Source organism: Dermacentor andersoni, chromosome 4, assembly GCF_023375885.2.
Source record: "Dermacentor andersoni chromosome 4, qqDerAnde1_hic_scaffold, whole genome shotgun sequence".
NCBI classification, from domain to species: domain Eukaryota; kingdom Metazoa; phylum Arthropoda; class Arachnida; order Ixodida; family Ixodidae; genus Dermacentor; species Dermacentor andersoni.
In genome coordinates this window covers 64417939-64425305 of record NC_092817.1, presented here as the reverse complement: position 1 = coordinate 64425305, position 7367 = coordinate 64417939, and the positions used below count along the sequence as shown (strand labels likewise).

Below are 7367 nucleotides of genomic sequence, written 5' to 3'. Positions count from 1 at the left end.
CGTTGCAGCTGTCGCCCTTCTCCCTTACAAAAATGACTTTAGACTGTCTATAGAAAGTCTATAGACTTTTCATAGACGACCTTTCCTTTCTATAGATTTGGACTTTTGTTGATACAAAGTCTATAGACTGTCTGTAGACGAAAGTCGATAAAGTTTCTATTTCTTTTTGTCTATTCGCAGTCTATAGACGGTCTATAGAAAAAAGTTGATAAGGTGTTTGTTTCCTTTTTGTCTACTTCCCCTCTATAGAATACCTACAGACGAAAGTCGACACAGTCTCTATCTATTTTTTTCCATACTTTGTCTATAGACTTTCTATAGACGAAAGTCGATAGGGTTTCTATTTCTTTTTGTCTACTCGCAGTCTATAGACGGTCTATAGAAAAAAGTTGATAAGGTGTTTGTTTCCTTTTTGTCTACTTCCCCTCTATAGAATACCTACAGACGAAAGTCGACACAGTCTCTATCTATATTTTCCATACTTTGTCTATAGACTTTCTATAGACGAAAGTCGATAGGCTTTCTATTTCTTTGTGTCTACTCGTAGTCTACAGACGGTCTATAGAAAAAAGTCGCTAAGGTGTTTGTTTCCTTTCTGTCTACTTCCCCTCTATGGACTACCTATAGACGAAAGTCGATACTGTTTCTATCCATTTTGTCCATACTTTGTCTATAGACTTTCTATAGACGAAAGTCGATAAGGTTTCTATTTCTTTTTGTCTACTCACAGTCTATAGACGGTCTATAGAAAAAAGTCGATAAGGTGTTTGTTTCTTTTGCCTACTTCCCCTCTATGGACTACCTATAGGCGAAAGTCGATACAGTTTCTATCCATTTTGTCCATACTTTGTCTATAGACTTTCTATAGACGAAAGTCGATAAGGTTTCTATTTGTTTTTGTCTACTCGCAGTCTATAGACGGTCTATAGGAAAAAGTCGATAACGTGTTTGTTTCTTTTTTGCCTACTTCCCCTCTATGGACCACCTATAGACGAAAGTGGATACAGTCTCTATCTATTTTTGTCCATACTTTGTTTATAGACTTTCTATAGACGAAAGTCGATAAGGTTTCGATTTCTTTTTGTCTACTCGTTGTCTATAGACGGTCTATAGAAAAAATCGATAAGGTGTTTGTTTCTTTTTGTCTATTTCCCCTCTATGGGCTACTTTTAGACCAAAGTCGATACAGTGTCTATCTATTTTTGTCCATATACTTTGTATATAGACTTTCTATAGACGAAAGTCGATAAGATTTCAATTTCTTTTTATCTACTTGCAGTCTATAGAAAAAATTCGATAAGGTGTTTGTTTCTTCTTTGTCTATTTCCCCTCTATATGGACTACCTGTAGACGAAAGCAGATACAGTTTCTATTTATTTTTGTCCATACTTTGTCTATAGACTCTCTATATTATGGACAATATAGTCGACAAGGTTTCTATTTCTTTTTCTCTACTCCCGGTGTATTGAATATGTATAGAAGAAAGTCGATAATTTGTAATTCCGAGTTCCCATACCCCCCGCCCTCTGCGAACGCGATGATATGGCACTGGTTCATGCACGACGGCACCGCAACTCCGGCGCGGCGGGCAAACCGTGCAGACTGCTAGTCTGCGTTCGGTGCAGCTGCCCCGAACGAGGATCGCGGCGGAGCAGGCACCGTCCGAGTCACCAAGGTCTTCCAGGCACCCGAAGGCCCTAAACCTGGCTGCTTCCCGGACGTACACTTCGCGAAGACCAGGTGGTGAAGGTCAGATGGTGATGATGTGGCAAAGGTGGTGAATAAGTGGCGAAAGCCGGCAGACCAGGTGGTGAATTCACCCCCTGGTCTTCCTCTGAGTTGTCGTGGTCTTGCATGTCTATAGATTAACAATAGACAAACATCGTTAATCTGGGCCCAACCCGTGTACGCTGTAACCAAGCGCAGGTACCGGTGGATAATACGTAGCTGCGTTTGATATAAGCCACTGAAGTTGTATACTGCTGAGATTGCTGTAGAGCCTATTTGTAGACATTAGTATACACATAGTGTATACCTCCGCATTTGTTGACCACATGATATCATCTACGTAGCCGCTCTCGGCAATCCCAAGACAGTCTTCACAGTTGTCGCATCACTTTTGCGGCAGTAGAATAAAGTAAGCAAAACGCCGATCCAATTGTTATAATAGATGTTATGAACGCCAGCTTCAGCTACAAGTGGATTCCAAACAGGCATCAAGCTAACAGCAAATACACTCGTAATGTTTGTAGCTGACAACGCGGACTTTGTGAATGTGCGATGAACCGATGTCGCGCATGTGGTCTTCGCGTTGTGTGTCGTCCGATTCTCGGATACATTTCACATTGTCTTCATATCTCGGCTGCGTCACTAACATCGGGCGGTTTTTTGTTGACTGATATCCTGCGCTATAAACCTATCAAAGTTTCTCATTCACTTAAAATAGGTGCCAAATTCTCTGAGCCCACCCAGTATTTCGCCGGCGGTATGCCTGCGCAGCCACGCATATGAGTACCTCAATGCTGTACTGATTGCTTTGACCTATCATCGGAACAGAAAATTAGCACTAACATACGTGCGGGCATCACATTTGGCGGTACGCTGGAAGATATGCTACAAGTACGCTGTATTACTAATCGACGCTGGCAATAATGCGTCTGAAACGTCTGAAGGGCCCTGTAACGGCTTTTACAAACAGCGCATTCATGTTAGCGTTCCAGTCTCATACGATAGCCCACAGCGTTTGTCATACAACCTACCAGCGCATTTCCTTCGTCCATGAAAAAAGATGAATAGTGGTGTTAAAGATGAATAAGCCACCCGTTCCGGCGCGCATGGCGCGCAGAGAGAGAGAGAGAGAGAGAAAGAGACAAAAAAAAAATGAAGGAGGAAAAGGCGCTCACACTCCTCCGAGCGCGCACGCCCTCGCGCGCGGAGCTCCTGCGCATGCTCGGAGCTCTTGCGCATGCGCGGCGGTGCGCCGTCTCAACGAGTGCGCCAGGCACGTAAACGGTTATACCGGTGTGCGGTGTATGCCTGAACGTCGGTGTCTGTGTATGCGTGTCATCTTTGTGGCATCACACGTCAACTACACTGAACGGTAAGCTTTAGCAAAGACGTTTTGCGTCAATAGCTCATGATTATGTGAGCGCATCTCTTAGCGCGAAGCGGCTGCATGTAGCGCAGGCGACTCGGGTATAGTGTCGGTTTGTCGTTGACATGGTTTGATAACGCGCTCTTGTTCTCGCTTCTACTATACGGAATGTTTTACGGCGAGCGATCGCTCGGGCTTGTTGATTTTAGCATTATAGTTTACGTGCGTAAAGAAGGACGTACACCATGTTTTAACTTGATACTGTATGTTGTGTATGTTGTGTATGTTGTGCATTGTGTATGTTGGGCAGCCAGTGCGGTAGATCTAATTTCGTGGCGCTTGATCCGGCCGCGATGAATGCTGCGCCGCATGTCTAGTGAAATTCTCGTGACACGCTTTACGTATATATCTCGAAATTGTGTTAGCATCAAGAATGTTCAGACAGACACGTATAGTTGAATAACTGCTAACGTACTCGAATGAAAGGCCGTGTTTGCGGGGCAGGCATCAGCAGTGTGTGCGCTGCCGTTTTCGCATCGTTTGGGAACTTACCGCAAGTTAATTTTGGGAAGTTACCGCAAGCAAAACACGAGACTTGAAGAAATATCAAGCAAAAATCTCTAATTCACCCAATCTATTTATATGCAACCACAAACGCTTTGGAGCATCAAACCTGCGATAAGCTCAGTCACTTGCAGCTTCGCAACTTAGCCGAAAAAATTGGAGAACACTAAATTAGTCGTTCCGGGAAGCACCTTTACACGTTTCAAACTGAAGGCATTGCGTTTGACGGTAGTTGGAAGATTTTTTTTTGTCTCTTTTTTTAAACAGTTTAGCAGCAGAAGTTATCTTTCGAGCTATATGAAAAGCGTTAAGCGCCTTTCGATGCTTCGGCGTTATGCAGTTTACGTGCTCTTAATCACTAGGCAGCTGCTGGCGCAGATTCGCATTGTGCCAGTCGTGCATGGTATGAAGCCCTTGTCGTGTGTAATAAGTGTTCCGGTTTTCATTACTGTTGCATGTAGTGCCGTCGTCTTGGACAGACTGCATACTATATGCGCTGTACAAAAGAAAAAAGAGCCAGATTATCAATTTGGTGGTCTTTTCTTAGTAGATAACGCACAGATTATTCAAATAATTCAGTGGACATTGCATTTGTTCTACCCTTATCACCACGCCTAAGAGATTGTAACATGTTTTAGTTGGTAAGTAACCTGATCAGTACGCCCCCATTCATGTGCATTCTACTGAAAGTGTGGCAAATGTATTCATCTCGAAGTATGAGAAAAGAGACATTGCAGACTGTTCTAAACGGAAATAAATTGCAAATGTTAACGTGATTGTTCAAAAGTGCAGTCAGTATGCTGAGCATGTTCGTTCGGCACGGGCATATTGCATTAACACCTGAAAAATGTGCACAGTCCAGCCGGGTATCTTTGTTTCAACAATTATTATTATAGGAATCGTTTGGGATTCTCGCATTTATTTTATTTTTATAAGTACACTGTGTGTCACATGAACCTGTCTTGAAACGAAACGTACCGTTGCTGGCACCGGCGACCATTACGGTTGTCTAACTGCTTATCACACTGTAATATAACGAAACATCATAATGGTACTGATTAATATTGCCATGTAGTCTTTAGTCAGAGAAACAAAGTTAAACTAGAGGCATAAGTGATGAGAGCAAATTATATAAAAAACTACTATTGAACCGTAAAAATATCTCATTGTATAGTTTTCGCTCACATTGTTGCATTTGTTTTACGTGTGTCTCTGTGTCTTCCGTGCTGTACTCGTGTGGCCATCAATTAGGAACTTGCCGAAGCCCTTGTCAGCTTTATTAAACAAGGGATTCAAGTCAGTTGCATCTAATACTACATATCAAGTGACCGACGTGTTATTCGTTTTATCTAAATATTATGGACTGGCAGTACTTGGCAAGCATTAAACCACAATATTTTTTTTATTGCACTTAAGCTGCAGGCGTCATAGATTGCCAGAAAATTTTCATGAAAACAGCCAGGGAAGGCTTGGAAAAAGATCGGGAAATCTTAAAATGGCCACATAGGTATGCTGTCTTGTCATATGTCATACAACGTTACCAGAGAATCTCTGTGTTAAATATATTTTTAAAACCTTTCACTTCATAAAAATTGAGGGAAATTGGTCCTATTTATTGAAAAAAAAAATGAAAGTCAAGCATACTGACAAGGCATTTCTTACTCAATATGTTTTTTTTGCGTTAACGTCCTGAACCTCGATAGCCTAGAAAAAAATTTCATCTTTCAAAGCACCTTAAATAATTTACTGAGATAGAATTCATTCGAACTATCTTATCAGTTCTGTTTCCTAGGAGGTGCATATCTGTCGTGCCATGACACAAAGTGCTCGTGTGGTATTTCGGGTGCTCATGTGGTATACCTAACTTGGAAACCTGTTAGCATGCCCAAGAGGCCTCATTACCTGTAAGAAATTAAGTGACCATATCAATACAATCAACCCATCTGCCTTCTGTTGAAGTTATGGCCAATGACCATTCATTTAAAAGTATGAGAAAGACATTTAAATGTGTATTAGGCAAAATAAATTACAATCTTAGGCATGATACTGTGAATATTCCAGTCACGTCTTCTGAAAATATCCCTCTGCACGGGCATACTTAACTACCAGCCAAAAAATTGTACAGACAGCACAACTGGGTAACGTTTCAGCAATAAATATAGAGACCATTTGGGATAAGTACATTAATGCATCATATATGAACTTGTCATAAAAGGGAACATACTGGCACGAGCAGCAGTTGTGACTGTTTAATTGTTCACCATACCATGCAATAAAACATTGTATAAAGGTACTGATTTGTATTGACAAGCAGCCCTTAGTCATAGTTAAACCGCATTAAGTATTGACTTAGATGGTTTGAGCAAATATATTAAGCTGCTTAATGAACATACAAAGAATACACACTTGTTATTTTTGCCTCATATTGCTGCATCTACTTATTTGCAGCATACACCTGCAGCACCTTTGGGACTAATGACACAAAGGTCAAGGCCAGCCTGGCGACCATGCTTGCCAAGGAGTAGTGTAAATATGTAATCTGTTTCCATAATTAGCATAAGACATGAATTTAAGGAATTCATATATTATATCGAGCAATAAAAACGGTTAATGCATTGCCGGTGCATTTGTTTTATTTTTTTTGCACTGCATGATTCAACACTATATAAATTCTTTCTGTTTATGCAACATATATGAAAGTACAGCTGGTTCAGGAGCATTATTAATCTGCTAACGGTAATGCATAAGTGCAGATGAAAAGGAACAGGTGCACATGCATAAATACATTCAAAACGTTTTGCTACCGCATGTAAAGAAAAATGTAAACTAACTTGTAAAAAAAAAACTAGTAGGTAGCCGCTATGGAGTTATGGCCTTATACACTCTTTGTAGACTTGTCTATAAAATGTCTGTGTCTATAGAGTGTCTGTAGATTAATGAAAATGCATGTTTGTTGACAAATGTCTGCAGAATGTCATAGAAGAAAGTGTATCGGATTATAAAGTTCTGTTTTTGTAGACTGAAGTCTATAGAATGTCTATAGACTATCTATATACATTTGTCTATAGACATTCCATAGACTTCAGTCTGCAAAAGTAGAAGTGTATATATAGTTCTACTTTTGTAGACTGAAGTGTATAAAATGTATACAGACAAATGACATCTATAGACATTCTATAGACTTCAGTTTACAAAAGTAGAACTGTAAGCCTATACACTTGTCCATCGACATTCTGCAGACAACTGTCTACAAACATGAATTTTAATTAATCCATAGGCACTCTATAGACTCAGACTTTTTATAGACTAGTCCATAAAAAGTGTATGGCCATAAGTCTATTGACAGTCTATAGGCTCAGACTTCTTATAGACTAGTCTATAAAATGTGTATGGCCATAAGTCTATAGATAGTCTAAAGACTCAGACTTTTTATAGACTAGTCTGTAAAAAGTATGGCCATCAGACTATAGACTGTCTATATGTAGTGTATAGACAGTCTATAGACTCAGACTTTTTATAGACTAGTCTGTAAAAAGTATGGCCATAAGTCTTTAGACTGTCTATATGTAGTGTATAGACAGTCTATAGACTCAGACTTTTTATAGACTATTCTATAAAAAGTGTATGGCCATAAGTCTATAAGCGGTCTATAGGCAGTCTATAGACTCAGACTTTTTATAGACTAGTCTATAAAAAGTGTATGGCCATA

At 40.1% G+C, this 7367-nt stretch overlaps 1 long non-coding RNA gene across 1 annotated transcript; it reads left to right on the top strand.

Annotated features, from left to right (window-relative positions):
- Positions 1 to 1851: 1851 nt before the first annotated feature.
- Positions 1852 to 6278, top strand: LOC129386349 (uncharacterized). The gene is made up of 2 exons (XR_008613758.2): positions 1852 to 3100; positions 6107 to 6278. It is a non-coding gene; the product is annotated as an uncharacterized lncRNA (long non-coding RNA).
- Positions 6279 to 7367: the final 1089 nt, after the last annotated feature.